The 19,735-nt window shown below is 37.5% G+C and overlaps 1 non-coding gene across 1 annotated transcript; it reads left to right on the top strand.

The window, feature by feature from the left end:
* The first annotated feature begins 701 nt into the window (after window positions 1–701).
* On the top strand, window positions 702–808 carry LOC115802277 (U6 spliceosomal RNA). Its single transcript, XR_004022707.1, has one exon. It is a non-coding gene; the product is annotated as a U6 spliceosomal RNA (small nuclear RNA).
* Window positions 809–19,735: the final 18,927 nt, after the last annotated feature.

The raw sequence follows: 19,735 nt of genomic DNA on the forward strand, positions 1-19,735 counted from the left end.
GAGATTAGAAATCAGTTACACGGAAATAAAGGTAAAAAACACAAACACATGGAGGCTAAATAATACATTACTACATAACCAAGAGATCAGTGAAGATATCAAAGAGGAAATCAAAAAATACCTAGAGACAAATGACAACAAAAACACAACGATCCAAAACCTATGGGATGCAGCAAAAGCAGTTCTAAGAGGGAAGTTTATAACAATACAATCCTACCTCAAGAAACAAGAAAAATCTCAAATGAACAATCTAGCCTTACACCTAAAGGAACTAGAGAAAGAAGAACAAATAAAACCCAGAGTTAGTAGAAGGAAAGAAATCATAAAGAAAAGAGCAAAAATAAATGAAATAGAAACAAAGAAACAAGAGCAAAAATCAATAAAAGTAAAAACTGGTTCTTTGAGAAGTTAAACAAAACTGATAAACCTTTAGCCAGAATCATCAAGAAAAAGAGGGAAAGGGCTCAAATCAATAAAATTAGAAATGAAAAAGGAGAAGTTACAACAGACAACGCAGAAATACAAAGCATCCTAAGAGACTACTACAAGCAACTCTATGCCAATAAAATGGACAACCTGGAAGAAATGGACAAATTCTTAGAAAGGTATAACCTTCCAAGATGAACCAGGAAGAAATAGAAAATATGAACAGACCAATCACAAGTAAAGAAATTGAAACTGAGATTAAAAATCTCCCAACAGCGCTCCCTTCGGCAGCACATATACTAAAATTGTAATGATACAGAGAAGATTAGCATGGCCCCTGCGTAAGGATGACACGCAAATTTGTGAAGCATTCCATATTTTTGGCTTTGTGACCACATAGATGGGTGGGATACGGAGGGTGGGAGGGAGAGAGATGCAAGAGGGAAGAGATATGGGAACATATGTATATGTATGTATAACTGATTCACGTTGTTATAAAGCAGAAACTAACACACCATTGTAAAGCAATTATACTCCAATGAAGATGTTAAAAAAAATTAAATAAAATAAAAATAAAGTTGAGTTTAAAAAAAAAAAATTCCCAACAAACAAAGTCCAGGACCAGGTGGCTTCACAGGTGAATTCTATCAAACATTTAGAGAAGAGCTAACACCCATCCTTCTCAAACTCTTTCAAAAAATTGCAGAGGAAGGAACACTCACAAACTCATTCTATGAGGCCACCATCACCCTGATACCAAAACCAGACAAAGATACTACAAAAAAAGGAAATTACAGACCAATACCACTGATGAATATAGATGCAAAACTCCTCAACAAAATAGTAGCAAACAGAATCCAACAACACATTAAAAGGATCATACACCATGATCAAGTGGGATTTATCCCAGGGATGCAAGGACTCTTCAATATATACAAATCAATCAATGTGATACACCATGTTAACAAATTGAAGAATAAAAACCATATGATCATCTCAATAGATGCAGAAAAAGCTTTTGACAAAATTCAACACCCGTTTATGATAAAAAGTTATCAGAAAGTGGGCAGAGAGGGAACCCACCTCAACATAACAAAGGCCATATATGACAAACCCACAGCAAACATCATTCTCAATGGTGAAAAACTGAAAGCATTTCCTCTAAGATCAGGAACAAGACAAGGATGTCCACTCTCACCACTATTATTCAACATAGGTTTGGAAGTCCTGGCAACAGCAATCAGAGAAGAAAAAGAAATAAAAGGAATCCAAACTGGAAAAGAAGAAGTAGAACTGTCACTGTTTGCATATGACATGATACTATACTTAGATAATACTAAAGATGTCACCAGAAAACTACTAGGGCTAATCAATGAATTTGGTAAAGTTGCAGGATACAAAATTAATGCACAGAAATCTCTTGCAGTCCTATACACTAACAACAAAAGATAAGAAAGAGAAATTAAGGAAACAATTCCATTCACCATTGCACCAAAAAGAATAAAATACGTAGGAATAAACCTAAATAAGGAGGTAAAAGACCTGTGCTCAGAAAACTATAAGACACTGATGAAAGAAATCAAAGATGACACAAGCAGATGGAAAGATATACCATGTTCTTTGATTGGCAGAATCAATATTGTGAAAATGACTATACTACCCAAAGCAATCTACAGATTCAATGCAATCCCTATCAAATTACCAATGGCATGTTTTACAGAACTAGAACAAAATATCTTAAAATCTGTATGGAGACACAAAAGACCCCGAATAGCCAAAGTAATCTGGAAGGAAAGAAACAGAGCTGGAGGAATCAGACTCCTTGATTTCAGACTATGCTACAAAGCTACAATAATGAAGACAATATGGTACTGGCAGAAAAACAGAAATATAGATTAATGGAACAGGATAGAAAGCCCAGAGATAAACCCATGCACCTATGGTCAACTAATCTATGACAAAGGAGGCAAGGATATACACTGGAGAAAAGACAGCCTCTTCAATAAGTGGTGCTGGGAAAATTGGACAACTACATGCAAAAGAATGAAATTAGAACACTCCCTATCACCATACACAAAAATAAACTCAAAATGGATTAAAGACCTAAATGTAAGACCAGACACTATAAAATTCTTAGAGGAAAACATAGGAAGAATATTCTTTGATATAAATCGCAGCAAAATCTTTTTTGACCCACCTCCTACAGTAATGGAAATAAAAACAAAAATAAACAAATGGGACCTAATGAAACTTAAAAGCTTTTGCACAGCAAAGGAAACTATAAACAAGACAAAAAGACAACCCTCAGAATGGGAGAAAATATTTGCAAATGAATCAATGGACAAAGGATTAACCTCCAAAATATATAAACAGCTCATGCAGCTCAATATTAGAGAAACAAACAACCCAAACAAAAAATGGGCAGAAGACCTAAATAGACATTTCTCCAAAGAAGACGTACAGATGGCCAAGAGGCACATGAAAAGCTGCTCAGCATCACTAATTATTAGAGAAATGTAAATTAAAACTACAATGAGGTATCACCTCACACCAGTTAGAATGGGCATCATCAGAAGATCTACAAACAACAAATGCTGGATAGGGTGTGGAGAAAAGGGAACCCTCTTGCATTGGTGGGAATGTAAACTGATACAGTCATTATGGAGAACAGTATGGAGGTTCCTTAAAAAACGAAAAATAGAATTACCATACGACCCAGCAATCCCACTACTGGGCATATACCCAGAGAAAACCATAAGTCAAAAAGGCACATGCACCCCAATGTTCATTGCAGCACTATCTACAATAGCCAGGTCATGGAAGCAACCTAAATGCCCATCAACAAACGAATGGATATAGAAGATGTGGTACATACATACAGTGGAATATTACTCAGCCATAAAAAGGAACGAAATTGGGTCATTTGTAGAGACGTGGATGGACCTAGAGATTGTCATACAGAGTGAAGTAAGTCAGAAAGAGAAAAACAAATATCGTATATTAACGCATATATGTGGAATCTAGAAAAATGGTACAGATGAACTAGTTTGCAAAGCAGAAATAGAGACACAGATGTAGAGAACAAATATGTGGACACCAAGGGGGGAAAGCGGGGGGTAGGAGTGGTGGTGGTGGGATGAATTGGGAGATTGGGATTGACATATATACACTAATATGTATAAAACAGATAACTAATAAGAAACTGCTGTATAAAAAAATAAATAAAATAAAATTCAAATCAAAAAATAAATGAATAACATGGTGTGTGGGGAGGAGGGTATAAAAGTGTAGTTTTTTTGTATGTGGTTGAATTTAAGTTGTTATCAGCTCAAAATGGACTGTTATAACAATAAGAAGTGTTATGCAAGCTACGTGGTACACACAGAAAGAAAAAAATCTATAGCAGTTACAAAAAAAGATAAAAAGAAAAGAATCGATGTATATCACTACAAAAAAATTGAATCACAAAGGAAGATAATCAAATTGGGTTAAAGTCAAAGACATGGATATGAATAAGTCATCAAACGTGTACAGATAAAGAAAAGATGACTTCTGATGAAACACGGGAATACAATCTTTAAAGTGTGCATGTGGGAAAGAAGACACTATCACAATGAAGTGTGAAAGAATAATAAGAGAATTAGAGGGTAGTGGTCTATTACAGAAGCCAAGAGAGGAGACAGTATCAAGGATGGTGCTGTCAAATGAGAGACCAAGAAAATGTCAGAACTGAAAATGGTCATTGAATTTAGCAGTTAAGGTGACTTTGATTTTATATTACAGTGGAGGGTAGCAGAAAGGGAGACAAAGTCATACCAAAATGGATGTAGTAAAATTAAGAGGAGAGGAAGAAGGGCCAAGGGGAGATTATTCTTTCAAGAAGCTTCACTCTGCAGAAAAATGAAGAAATGGAGTGAGATCAAGGAAGAAGTTATTTTAAGATGGCAGAAACCTGACCATGTTATTATGCTAAGGAGAAAAGGGAAACGTACAGAAATATTGAAGAGGAAGAGCCAGATTGACAGATGGAGGAAGGAAGTTCCATGAGAATATGGGAGATGATGGGATCCAGGACATCAAGGATTAAGATCAAGGATTAGCTGTGGACCAGAGTTGGGACCCTTTTCCCACTGTAAGAGAAAGTGAGTGCAGAAGGAGGTAAATTTTTACAGGCGTAACAGAAATTAAGAAATGATCATTATTTTCTCTAAAAGTAGACAATGAGGTTAGTGTTTGACTTCAGCTCAGTGAAAGTGGTAAAGCTACCGGGGGTGGAAAAAATACGTAGGGATAAATCTGGAGTTGGGTGATTTCTTCTGTATGTAGACAGTGGGAGGGTGTAGATGGTAAAACTGGTCCAAAATAAGAATTCTGAGCAGCAAGTGTAGTATAAGGAGGAAGGTCAAAAGCAGAGGATGTAGGTGAAAGCAGTTGGTGGATTTCTCTTCATCACTGGAGCCTTGCATCCTTGGAGATTGTATCCCAGGTTTGCCACACTGTCTGCTACAAACTTCACACCATCACCACCACCATGCCTTTCCAAGTCTGAGAACTACATTTCCCAGAACCCCTTCCGATATATTTCGAAATTACAGTTTGCCAATGAAAGAGACTTGTGTGAAATTTGGAAGGTGGGAGCAAAGAGGAAGCCCTTATTCCAAGGAGGAAAATGTGGCCAGACGTGATAGTTTTTAGAACTTCCCCAAGGTGACTTTTTCTCCAGTCCTCTGGAGGCCTTCAGCTCCTCCCACAGTCACATCACCTTGAATTCCTATGTTAAATCTCTTATTCCCATAATACTCATATTGGCTCCCTTTTCCTAATCAAAACCAGATGGGTTCAAAAAGTCTACAAATAATAAATGCTGGAGAGGGTGTGGAGAAAAGGGAACCCTCTTTCACTGTTGGTGGGAATGTAAATTGATACAGCCACTATGCAGAACAGTATGGAGGTTCCTTAAAAAACTACAAAGAGAACTACCATACAACCCAGCAATCCCACTACTGGACATATACCCAGAGAAAACCATAATTCAAAAAGAGTCATGCACCAAAATGTTCATTGCAGCTCTATTTACAATAGCCCGGAGATGGAAGCAACCTAAGTGTCCATCAACAGATGAATGGATAAAGAAGATGTGGTACATATATACAATGGAAGATTACTCAGCCATAAAAAGAAATGAAATTGAGTTATGTGTAGTGAGGTGGATAGACCTAGAGACTGTCATACAGAGTGAAGTAAGTCAGAAAGAGAAAAACAAATACTGTATGCTAACACATATATGGAATCTAAAAAAAAAAAATGCTTCTGAAGAACCTGGGGCAGGACAGGAATAAAGATGCAGATGCAGAGAATGGACTTGAGGACACAGGGAGGGGGAAGGGTAAGTTGGGACGAAGTGAGAGAGTGGCATGGACATATATACACTACCAAATGTAAAATAGATAGCTAGTGGGAAGCAGCTGCATAGCACAGGGAGATCAGCTCGGTGCTTTGTGACCACCTAGAGGGGTGGGATAGGGAGGATGGGAGGGAGACGCAAGAGGGAAGAGATATGGGGATATATGTATATGTATAGCTGATTCACTTTGTTATAAAGCAGAAACTAACACACCATTGTAAAGCAATTATACTCCAATAAAGATGTTAAATAAATAAATAAATAAAACTACTCCAAAATTAACAAAATTTAAGCCTGATAGCTGTAACTCATAGAGGTCCTGGATTTATTTTTCCCTAGTCCTATTCAAAGATGTCACCCCATTAGTAGATGCAAACTATTATATATAGGATGGATAAACAAGGTCCTGCTGTATAGCACAGGGAACTATATTCAATATCCTGTGATAAACCATAATGGAAAAGAATATGAAAAGAATATATATATGTATAACTGAGCCACTTTGCTGTACAGCAGAAATGAACACAACACTAAAAATCAACTACACTTCAATAAAAAATTTGTCATGAAGAACCTAGGGGTAAGACAGGAATAAAGACACAGACCTACTAGAGAATGGACTTGAGGATAAGGGGAGGGGGAAGGGTGAGCTGTGACAAAGCAAGAGAGTGGCATGGACATATGTACACTACCAAACATAAAATAGATAGCTAGTGGGAAGAAGCCGCATAGCACAGGGAGATCAACTCGGTGCTTTGTGACCACCTAGAGGGGTGCGTTAGGGAGGGTGGGAGGGAGGGAGAGGCAAGAGGGAAGAGATATGGGAACATATGTATAACTGATTCACTTTGTTATAAAGCAGAAACTAACACACCATTGTAAACCAATTATACTCCAATAAAGATGTAAAAAAATACAAAATAAATTTTTAAAAATTAAAGAAAATAAAAAAATTTTTTAAATTAAAAAAAAAAAAAAGAAAACAAAGATGTCATCCCAGGCAGCCCAAGATATTTTTTGTTAATTTTCTCCTCATCCATAAGGCATGAAAAATCAGCCTTATTTGGTACTGTAGAGCAAGTCTGTCCCTTGTCAAAATTTAATGATCTGGGGATGGAAAAATGTACATATACATCTATATATTTGTGTAAACGTGTGCACATGCACACACGTACAATGTAATCTGAGAAAGCCCAATGGCAAATCCTCAATACCCTTTCAAATAGGAGTGTGTCAAGATTGTTGAAAGGAAGTGGTAGAAAATTCCAGGCTCAAAAATAATCCCAAACCAGTATAACCTGACTGAAGACACCACCCTTAGCACTGGGCTTTGCATATTATAGCTCTTCAGTAATGTGTATTAACTGTGTGTGGGAATGTGTGTGTGTGTGTGTGTGTGTGTGTGTGTGTGTGTGTGTGATGCATACATAAATCTTTAACAGTTTTCCTGATGCCAAAACCCCAGGCCAAGCTTCAATCCTGATCTAGCTTCATCATACTATTTCACACAATCTTGGACTGCCTCACCACTGGAAGCAGATTCACACAAAGAAAAGGGTCATGGGAGCATAGCAAGTCCTGAAAAAATGCTTGCCGAAGTCACATGAATTGCTGAGAGCCACTGGACTGAAGAAATTAGTTTCGTTACTTTAAATTCATATGTAACAATGGACTCCCCCTTTTTTAAAAACCTTATGAGTTATTCTCTTTGTTACCAAACTTGGTTCCAAATGCTTATAAATGATTCCAAAGATCCAATTCATGCTTAAACTGCTAATATTTTCATCTACCAAATGATATTTAAAAGGATGTAAGGCTCTGAATGCTTTGAAGGAAGAGCTCCTGTTAACATTTTGAGCACATATGTATACAGCCTTTCAGGGAAATTACTTTTATTGTACAGGTTCTAGGCTGTTTTACGGAAAAAATCTCCTGCTTTACTTAATAATCGTACCTTGCAAATTGTCAAAATACAAATTCTAGATCATCTAGTGAATCCTAGATTTCCAAGGCTAATCCAAGTCCCTTCCTCTTCGGTCAGGTTTATCTAGCCAGTAAGTTTCCAGATCCATCAGGGAGCAGCCTCTTCTTCATATTGTCATTACAGGTGATAGATATTGTGACTGTAAAAACCATTTGAGTTTCTGAGACTCAGCCTTCAGAAGTGGCCCTGAGTAGATTTCAGCAAGCATCTGGAGGCCCCAGATTGTACACCTCACTTAGATCTGCACAGAATGAGTCACTGAAGTCTCATATTACAGACTGAAAGCCTGCGTGTGTCCGTAGGCATCTCCTTGTAAGACTCTGTTGCACCAGTTCATGAATCTTGATATCAACAGTGATGTGAGAAAACAAGTGGATCTGGGGGTGGGGGCATTCTCAGCTGGTGTGGCTAAGGTTCCATCTTCCCCATGAACTTTTCATAACAGAAAATTTAAGTTCCTTTGAAGGTTAGGTTCCAACAGTCAACCCATTTGGCCTCTGATTTCACCTAGGAAGAGAGAATACCAGGAGGTAACAGAGTTAAGAACCATCTCCAAGAATCATCACCCCCAAATTTATTGATAACCCTCTACCAATCAGATTAAACTTGAAAATAAAACGGAAAGAAAAAATATATTAAATTCTTATCATGTGGTCAACATTATCCTAATATTATCTCATCTAATTCTCACATGTCTGGCATTATCCTCATTTCACAGGTATAGATAGAGACTCAGATTTAGAAACTTGCCCAAGGTGTTATAGGTAGCACATGTTGGAGCTGTAATATAAAAACAATCTGTCTTGGGCTTCCCTGGTGGCGCAGTGGTTGAGAGTCCGCCTGCTGATGCAGGGGACGCGGGTTCGTGCCCCGGTCCGGGAAGATCCCACATGCCGCGGAGCAGCTGGGCCCATGAGCCATGGCCGCTGAGCCTGGGCGTCCGGAGCCTGAGCGTCTGGAGCCTGTGCTCCGCAACGGGAGAGGCCACAACAGTGAGAGGCCCGCGTACTGCAAAACAAACAAACAAACAAACAAACAAACAAAAACAGTCTTACTGCAAAGTCAATATTCTTCCTACTGCATCATAAGCCAAGAACAGCTCCCCAGACTGTTTTTACGGAAAAGAGGAATTTAATAGGTATCAGTAGCAGCTCTCAGGTATCAGTTCTAAGTTGAGTTCACTGCGAACCCAAAATACGGGTTCCTAAGAGTCCCAGCACAGAGAAAATATTTGGTTCTTAATGATAGGCACAGGCCCATTTAGGCCCTAAGGCAAGTCCTTTAAGGAATTCCCTTTGAACGTAACAGGAAGTTAAAGTGGACTACTTTAACTTGGAGAAGGACCCCCTTGAATAGAATGAGATGTGGAAACAAAATTCAGCTGATATTCAGAGGAAAAACCAAAAGGTGGGACTTTCACAGATACAATTAAATTTGTTTTTAATATTCTAAGGTATTGCTTCACCCTCAAGACAGCCCATTTGCCAATAGTGCACAAGCTTCACCAAATGGACCTAAAATCAAACAGTCTGGTAGTTCCTGAGAACCCAGAGCAGTGTGGATGTTGAATGAGTAGAGGATGATGAGATGAGTGGAACAGGGCAAGAAGAAGGTCCAGACCTGGAGAGATGGTATAGCTGAGATTGTGCCCTAGCCCCTGACTCCAGGCCTCTGCTTCATTGGACTTAAACAACCTTTCAGAACCCAGGCAGGCAAAATTCTCTGCAGGTGTCATCAAATTGATCCTTAGAAACCATCACTTTGGTTTCTTTCCAAATAGTGCTTAGGCCTCTGGTAGGACCATAACTGTTCTCCAGAATTGCAGCTGAAATGATCTGACATGTGCCCACTTATTCCCTGACACTAATAACACCTTGTAGTTATTACAGAGGGGAAACAGAAGCATTGAGGAGTGAGGAAACTTAGTCAAGAACACTAACTAACCATGACTTAGTTACACAACTCTGTGAATATACTAAATACCACTGAATTATATACTTTAAAAGGCTGAATTTTATGGTATGTTAATTATGTCTCAATAAAATCGTTACTAAAAAAAATCATGACATCTTCTGGGGCAATGCTTTTGACAGATAAGTAGTATTTCTGCCTTTAAAAGCCAACTGTTAGCTCCTAATTTATTTTTAATCAAACATGATTGAGTGCCTCCTAGGTGTAAAACACTGTGATAGATGCTATAAAATATTTTTAAAGTATCTTGCAATAATTATATCATTTGCTAAGCTTTATTATATGCCAGGTAGGTACTAAACAATTTCACATGTTATCTTAAGTAATCTCCACCAGTGAGGTAGGTGTTATTATAAAAATTGGAAAACTGAGGCTCAGAGGATTAGATAATTGCCCAAGGAACACAACTAGTAAAAGACAGAGCTGAAATCTGAACTCAAATATTTCTGACTCCTAAGTCTATACTTTTATCTAGTATGATCTGGGAGTCAAAAGAGGAAGAGAGAGCAGAGCACAAAAAATACAAGCGTGAGTGGCAGAGTTCTGAGAGCAGGCAAACTATGGAACTAGATTCAAAGTTCTAAACTAGAATCAAGTTGCAGTGCAAGGACGGCTTTAAAAATCTACCTCAGTGTGGAGTCTGGGGGTCTGAAAGTCCTCCTGACACAAGAGTCATCTCAACAAAAACAAGCACAATTCCAAAAAATGCATATAATTGAAAATGACCATAATATCCAAGAGACAACATAACATTCTGTGTCGTTGTTTTGGTCTGGGATTCCCTGGCTATGAGAGCAATGGATACATCAGTGGTATGTCCATTAACGTTTTTTGAGCAGACACTCTCTCTAAGTGTTAACTAAGTTCTAGGTATTGTCTAGACAGTGAGGTAAATAAGATTAATGGCTTCCCTGAAGGAGCACCCAGATAGGAATTGATCGACCCAAAATATGTGGTATATACGTGGTTAAGTGACAGGCTTTAGCATTGGACAGTATTGGTTTCTATCCTAGTGCTGCCACTTACTAGATGTGATTTTGGACAAATTATTCAATTTTTCTATGCTTTCATTTCCTTATCTGTAAAATGAGAATGATAATAATACTGACCTCACAGGATTATTGTGAAGAATAAATATATAAGCATGTAAAACTGCCATGTCAGGCGATTCCCTCAGGCATTATATTTGATATACTCTATGTATATAAATGACATTTTCCCAAGAGTCTGGGCCCAAAGTCGCCAGACTACCAATGGATAGCAGGATGCTAGAAGAAAGCCAACTCTAAATTCACCCTGAACACTTCTGAAAAAATTACTTTTATGTATAGCCCATTGACATAATTTTATAGCCTAGAAAAAAGCCTTCACAGGGCCAGAGAGTATGTTTCTTCTCTTCCTGGCTGATAGCATTCCTTTTATTACTCTTTCATATATTTCCTAAAACAGTGCATAATTTTTTGTGTAAATAGGTGTATGTAATAGATATGCAGAGGTACGCTAGTATAATGGTTAAAAGAAAAGGCATTATGATAAAGTAGATATAGGTTCAAACACTGGTTTCTCCACTTACAAGCTGTGTGACCTTGGAGAGGACTCTTATGATCTCTGAACATGTTTTTTCATCTGTAAAATGGAATACAGTACAAACCTCATAGAAATTGTTGTGGAGATTAAATGAGATGGTATGTGAAAATAATTCAACACAATATCTAGTACATAGTAAATTCTCAATAAATAGTAGCTATTATTATTGCAAAAAGACATGAACTAGGCTATCCTAATGGCCCAGGTTCATTTTCAATTAAATAAGCATCTATCGTACACCTGCCAAGTATCTTACACTTTGCTACTTTTGGTGGGTATTAAAGGGATGGAACTACATTTGTCCTCTAAAACATAATCTCTGATTTTCACAAGTGTATGACCCTGAGAAAAGTGTCGTGCCACGTGTCCTCATACTGGTAGGTGGGCCGGTACCAGCCTTTCTGCAATCATCTCAGAGATGAGAATGTGAAGAGGTAGGAAAGTAAACATGCACAGAGGTGGAGTTATGTTTGTTGAAATGAATCAGCCCATCCCACAGAGGGCAGCACCGACATGTTAGCTATATAAGGGCCACTAGCTCAATCCGTTGTCACCCTGCAAGCTGCATCAGGCTTTATCCTACTTGTTCCTTTGGTGAACCAGATGAGAGAAAATTCATCCAGCTATATCAATGGATATTTGGTTGGTTGTTGCCCATGGTAGAAATCCAGGGGTATGAGCTAAGGCAGAGTTAATATATATTTGGCCTTTCTGTCTTCCTTCATTTTTTTTTTTTTTTTGCAGTATGTGGGCCTCTCCTGTTGCGGAGCACAGGCTCCGGACGCGCAGGCTCAGTGGCCATGGCTCACGGGCCCAGGCGCTCCGCGGCATGTAGGATCTTCCCGGACAGGCGCACAAACCCGTGTCCCCTGCATCGGCAGGAGACCTCTCAACCACTGTGCCACCAGGGAAGCCCTGCCTTCCTTCATTTTTGTTTCTTTCTTTTTTCTTCTTTTCATTTTCTTGTTTGTCATGCCACCACTGGAACTCTGTACTACTACTTTTGAATTTATTGTCATGACTGCCTGGATATAGGATCCAGAAAATTGTATTGTGTAAATATTGAAGTAAACTTTCTGTCAAGGTATATTTTGTCTTCTTTTTCATCTTCACAAAAACAAACATAGCCTCCTCCCATGGGGTCAGATGGACATTTCTTTCTTCTACCTCTGGAAACCTAGATGGCAGGAAAATACCTGAATACTATTAATAGGGAGTCCAAAGAAGGCAAAACTCAATCACGTCTGATCTTTTCCTCAATCTAATCACTGTCCAAAGTATTTATAGGAAGAAATGTTTTATGCTGAGGAGTTGACCTCAGATACTTTGGTTAATCATGATCATCAAAGCAATCATTATTAAACATAACCCTAAGTGGCTATTTCCTGAGACAACACAAGCTCTGAAAATAAGAGTTGAGTCACAAACTTTCTCTGTCAAATGTATTAATGGAAATATCCCTTAGCAATGGAAGTTAATGGGAGTGGAGGCTAATGGGGTCCTGAAGTTTCCAGTCAAATAAAAACAATTAAAAATATACTCCTCCCTCGGAGGAAAAAAATATGTGAATTTATTATAAACAGAAAGAGACATAACAAGGAGTAGAAAAATATGTACAAAAGATACTAATTTCAGTAGAAAGTTTACTGCTGTAAAATCAAAAGGAAAAGTCCACAATGTGAGAACTAGTACAGACTTTAAAGATCATCCCCTTAATTTACAGATTAAAGAAAAAAAACAAAGCAAAGCATATTTAATCTAACCAAAAAGAGTGATAATTCCTTAAATCAGAATTTGATGCTCCACCATCCTCTCCTCCCTCAAAAAACTCAAGCTACTTTTCTTCAACCTTCTCATTTGAAATTCAAACTAAAGTACAGTTCATCAGCGGGTGTTCAAGATCGCAGCCACAACTGGGGACAGAAGTTATATGAAAGACCAAAAAATAGTCTCATTCTTCTGATTAGACTTAGAACATATTCCATCTAGTTTTTAATATTTCAAGAACTATACAAACTTTAAATCATGCTATGTGATAAATAGAACACTAGTCATATTAGTTTATTAGTGAAAGAAAATAAAATTATTGTTCTACTATTAATGACACACACAAAAAATAACTGAGTATATGGTAGTTAACCCTAAGTGGTAACCAATTCATACAAACTTATCCATCATCATACTTTCATTGAATAAATGCTGATTACCAAAGAATAGTTAGAAATTTAAATATTATGCTTAATCTCATCCAGTCAATTTCTATTGTAGGTAAAGTAAATGAGACTCAAAGAGATTAACTTGCCCATATCATGCAGATAATTAGAAGTGCTGCTATGACTAGGGTATAGGTTTCTGATTCTTAAACCAAAGCTCTTTCCATTCTGCCAGGGGCTCTGCACTCATTCCATTCATTTATAACTTCCACATTCTTTAATCTCCAATTATAAAATTTAGGAGTATCAAAAACTTCACCAGTTCCCTGAATCAATGTTAATTTGCCTTTATTGTATTTGTGTGTGTATAAATACATAGGATCAAATATTTATCAGTGATTCCCATAATCCCTTGACCACACTCATTTGAGTTTAAATATAATGAAAAAATTATATTCCAGACTGCTAAAACCATCAATAATTTGTTTTAGTCAAATTGAAGGCAACTGTCCCTTATAAATTACACCAAAAGTATTCTAAAATAGTTCAAAGAGAATTACATATTCCCCTTCTAAGATAAAAGGAAAGATAAAAGCAAGACAGCAGGTATGGTCTACAAGGAAAACAGTTAGAAAATGTAGTGCACCCATATGGAACCCCTGTGAACAGTTGAATTTCTTAGAAGCAATTCTGCTGGGAAATTAGTCATAGGGTATGTATGACTAGAGATTTTCCCTCTACCACCACATGTGTGCCAGCATCCTATGGATAAAACAACTCTGTACCAAGGAACACTAAGTTAGGTCAAAGCATTCTTCAAAGCATGTCTGTACTGTCAGGGAGGAGCATGTGGCACTGAGGAGAAACTCTGAATGGCCAAATTAGGAAGAAAAAAGATAAAATTCTTCTTTCCCCAAACTTTCTAGATAAAGATGACCTTTGGATGTGGGAAATTGAAGGTCAGTTTGTACTGGACACACTACATACACTGGTTGTTCTGCTGGAATGTAAGTCATAGTCCTCTGTGTTATGAGAGTTTATGATAACCAGAAAAGGCCTTCTGAAATAATATTACATGTAGTTTATTTTTGTGTATGGTGTTAAAGAATGTTCTAATTTCATTCTTTTACATGTAGCTGTACAGTATTCCCAGCACCATTTATCTCCATTATATAGTCTTGCCTCCTTTGTCATAGAGTAATGGACCATAGGTGCATTGGTTTATTTCTTGGCTTTCTATCCTGTTCCATTGATCTATATTTCTGTTTTTGTGCCAATGCCATACTGTTTTGAGGACTGTAGCTTTGTAGTATAGTCTGAAGTCAAGGAGCCTGATTCCTCCAGCTCCGTTTTTCTTTCTGAAGATTGCTTTGACTATTCAGGGTCTTTTGTGTCTCCATACAAATTAAAAAATGTTTTGTTCTAGTTCTGTGAAAAATGTCATTGGTAATTTGATAGGGACTGTATTAAATCTGTAGACTGCCTTGGGTGGTATAGTCATTTTGACAATATTGATTCTTCCAATCCAAGAACATGGATTAAAGACCTAAATGTAAGACCAGATACTATAAAATTCATAGAAGAAAACATAGGAAGAACACTCTTTGACATAAATTGCAGCAATATTTTTTGATCCCTCTCCTAGAGGAAAGGAAATAAAAACAAAAATAAACAAATGGAACCTAATTAAACTCAAAAGCTTTTGCACAGCAAAGGAAACCATAAATAAAATTAAAAGACAACCCACAGAATGGGAGAAAATATTTGCAAATGATGCAACCAACAAAGGATTAATCTCCAAAATTTACAAACAGCTCATGCAACTCAATATCAATAAAACAAACAATCCAATCAAAAAATGGGCAGAAGACCTATATAGACATTTCTCCAAAGAAGACATACAGATGGCCAAGAGGCATATGAAGAGATGCTCAACATCATTAAATATTAGAGAAATGCAAATCAAAACTACAATAAGATATCACCTCACACCAGTTAGAATGGGCATGAGCAAAAATTCTACAAACAATAAATGCTGGAGAAGGTGTGGAGAAAATGCAACCATCCTACACTGATGGTGGGAATGTAATAGAGCCACCATACGATCCAGCAATCCCACTCCTGGGCATATGTCCAGAGAAAACTATGGTTCGAAAGGATACATGTACCCCAATGTTCATTGCAGTGCTGTTTACAATGGCCAAGACATGGAAACAACCTAAATGTCCATTGACAGATGAATAAAGAAGATGTGGTATATATATATATATATATATATATATATATATATATATATATATACACACACACACAATGGAATATTACTCAGCCATTTAAAAGAATGAAATAATGCCATTTGCAGCAACATGGATGGACCTAGAGATTATCATACTAAGTGAAGTAAGTCAGACAGAGAAAGACAAAAACTGTATGATATCATTGATATGCAGAATCTTAAAAAAATGATACAAATTAACTTGTTTACAAAACAGAAACAGTCACAGACTTAGAAAACAAACTTATAGTTACCAGAAGGGGAAGAGTGGGGGGGAGGGACAGATTGGGAGTTTGGGATTGACATATACACACTACTATATTTAAAATAGATAACGAACAAAGACCTACTGTATAGCACAGGGAACTCCACTTAATATTCTGCAATAACCTAAATGGGAAAAGAATTTGAAAAAGAATAGATATATGTTTATGTATAACTGAATCACTTTGCTGTACACCTGAAACTAACACAACATTGTAAATCAACTACACTCCAATATAAAATAAAAGTTAAAAAAATAAAATAATACTACTTGCAATCAAAGGTGAGTATATAAGCTGTAGGGGCAATGAGCAAGAGGAAGTAGAAGAAGAGAAAAGGATGAAGATTGAGGTAATGCTGGATTCGACTGGAAATGAACCCAGCCAATAAACATAGGGCAGCTTCCTCTCTAATAATAAACCACTTGGCACTATTAAAAGGCCACTAACCCAGACTTTTAAACCTATTTTAAGTGACATCTTACCATCTTTGGGGAGTATGTTAAGTGAAAGTGAGAGAATTCTACTTATGAAGTACACAGAGGTACCAGTAGGAGAAGTTTATAAGTATTCTTTTTGTATTATGAAGCCATCTAACACAAGGAAGTATAGAATTTGCAAGGCATTGTGTCCATTTTTAAAGATTATTTAAATATATTAAATTGTCTCTTATATTGCCTGTTTTTTTCATTTCTCCATGATGAACACTGATGAAGATCTTGTGACCTCCTACTGCCTACAATAAAGTAATTAGGAAAAGAATGAAATGGAGAATCACTCTCTGTTCCCAAATACTTTGATGTGTTTCTGGCTTTACCAACTTTCCCTAGGATTAAAGTTTTAAGGGTTGACTGGTTATCAGTCCTTCATTAGAACATAGTCATGAAGTGTAGGAGAAGCAGTTTCCCATAGTGAGGCTATTAGAGAAGAGGAAATATAGAGAGAATCTGAAATCTACAAATCAATGATTTGCTGAGGGGGTTGCAGGGACGCGATTTAAGGACTAAATAACTTAGATTCCAGTGTAGGCAAATTCTCCCCTTCCTCTAATGACCCAACTTAGAGTCATTACTTCAAGATTCCTCTAGTGCTGGGAGTCAAAAAATTGAGTTCCAGTCTACTTCTATTACTTCAGTTAATACAAATCATGCAATATTTGTGCTATTTATCCCACTGCGGATTAAAGAAAGAAAATTAAAATATTGAATGCCTACTTACTGTGCTTCAGATACTTTCCCTACACCTACCTTGCAAATCAAAAATGATCCATACTTTACAGGCAAAATTAGGCTTAGAGAAGTTTAAAAAAACTTACTCAAATCCACATAGCTGGTATGCAGCTAAGCAGCAAAGTCAGACCCCACTCACGCAAAAGCCCAGGTGTCTTCCACTCCCTCACACTACCCAACACAGAACCCTAACACCCAGAGAGCACACATCAAATGTTGGTTTCCCTTTCTTTCCTCTAAAAATCAGCTCACATCTCTTCTTTTAGATAGAGATAGATAGATAGATGATAGATAGATAGATAGATAGATAGATAGATAGATAGATAGATATAGAGATAGATATAGAGATAGATAGATGATAGATAGATAGATTTTTGAATTTTTTAAATGTTAAAGTCTTCGCCATACCTCACCCAGCAGTATCTTTCCCTTGTCAAGAGGGCTTTAATAAGACAAAAATTCAACCTTTCTTCTTCCTCAAATTCTCAAGATGAATTTTGTCAGATCTGATGTTGTTTGTTGAATTGCTTGGTTGGCTGGGTGTCTTAAAACCCAATCAACCAAAACACAAACAAAATCACATCTCATTTACACTAATTTATTCCAAGTAGCATTAAAAAATGCATTAGAGAAATTATTTCCAATTGGTGCAATTTCAGGGGCTGGACAAGGATTATGTTGCTCCCAAAGCATACCACATAAGCCCTAGATTTGAATATTTGGGGGAGTTGGGGAATACCCAACACCCTTTATTTTCCAGCAACATTACTATCTAATTCCTATTGGTTTTTTTTCTTCCAAATCCTTGCCTCACTCTTCCTAATACCTTTCCTGACAAGTTTTGTCAGACTCAGCTAGCCAAGCCTGTAAGAAGAAATGGTTGAGCTCCACCTATGTGTGACAAAATACTCACATTTCTACAGCTCTCCAACAAGCAATCTCAGAATGTGGGCTAGGCTGATGAGCAATCCCTCTCTGATTAGTTTAACTACAGAATCCAGATGATCCAGATAATGTAGATGTTGTCAATGCAACGTTAGGATCATTTGTTCACTCATTTCATTCATTGGAGGCAAGTTAGTAACTACTTAGTTGACAGATGCTATAGTTGGCACTGAAGTTACAAATATCAGAAAGACATTGTCCCTGTCCTTTAGGAGTTTACATATTAATTAGGGAGACCAACATATGAGAAAGCAACAGATGTATACTGTGGCAAGTGCTATAATAGACATGATTAAGGGACTGTGTTTGCGGTGAAGTGATCAACTGATTTTAACTCTGATTAAAAGTGAAGAAACAGTATTCAAAGAAATCTTAAGAGGGGAACTTTGCAGTGAGTCTCCAGAAGTGGCCAGGAGTTATCCAGGTTTACTTGGGGAGACTACCCCAGGAATATATATCTTTAAGTGTGCATAAAGTCTTAAAGTAAGAAAGATGATGGGAGCTAAAGGAACTCGAAAATAATTCAGCACAGGTAAGACACAGGTTGTATGTGGCAGCATGGCAGGAAATGATGTCAGAACAACAGGCAGAGGTTGGATAACAATGAATCTGATAAAACTTGCTAAGAACTTTAGTCTTTAGCTATAAGCAATGAAGAACCATCAAAGGGCTTTTGTAAAATCACATGATCATATGTTCATTTCAGAAAGGTTTTTTTGTTTTTTTTTGCCGTACGCGGGCCTCTAACTGCTGTGGCCTCTCCCGTTGCGGAGCACAGGCTCCGGACACACAGGCTCAGCGGCCATGGCTCACGGGCCCAGCCACTCCGCGGCATGTGGGATCTTCCCGGACCAGGGCATGAACCCGTGTCCCCTGCATCGGCGGGCGGACTCTCAACCACTGCACCACCAGGGAAGCCCTGTTTTTTTTGTTTTTTTTTATGGCAGAGGGGCAAGACTTGAGGTGTGAAGACCAATCCAGCAGCTACTATAATAATCCGGGTAAAAGATGACAGAGGCAACATGGGGTACATAAAAGGGGCTGGAGGCAGAACATATTTCTGAGATTTGTGGTTAGATAGTATACAGTGACTGAGATGAAGGTGTCTAACATGACTTGCTAGATTTCTGGCTTGAGTCATAGACCAACTTTGTAGGAAGGAAAAAAAATGAGACTTTGATGAGAGAGTAAACTTTGTTGATATTTTCTTTACATGGTATTGTTTGGTTCAGGCCATTGGTCATATACAGAAACCTAGAAGTTCAAAAGCGACCAACAAGCTATACATAGTCTACTGATATGTTTCATTTAGCCAGCACACCACTAGTTCACACTATTTAAAATATGAATTAGTTAACAATGTTTAGAAACTGGGAGATGACACCAAAAAAAAAAAGTCTCTGGATTTCTGATTTCTCTTAAGTCAAATATCCAGCCTGGGTCAACATCCTCCTCTCAATAATCAGCCAGATCTGAGTAGCTGTGATCTCATTTTGGA

The sequence above is a fragment of the Delphinapterus leucas genome, chromosome 1 (genome assembly GCF_059928025.1).
Source record: "Delphinapterus leucas isolate spDelLeu-1000000601 "Yukka" chromosome 1, BTC_Dleu_Yukka2, whole genome shotgun sequence".
Classification (NCBI taxonomy): Eukaryota; Metazoa; Chordata; class Mammalia; order Artiodactyla; family Monodontidae; genus Delphinapterus; species Delphinapterus leucas.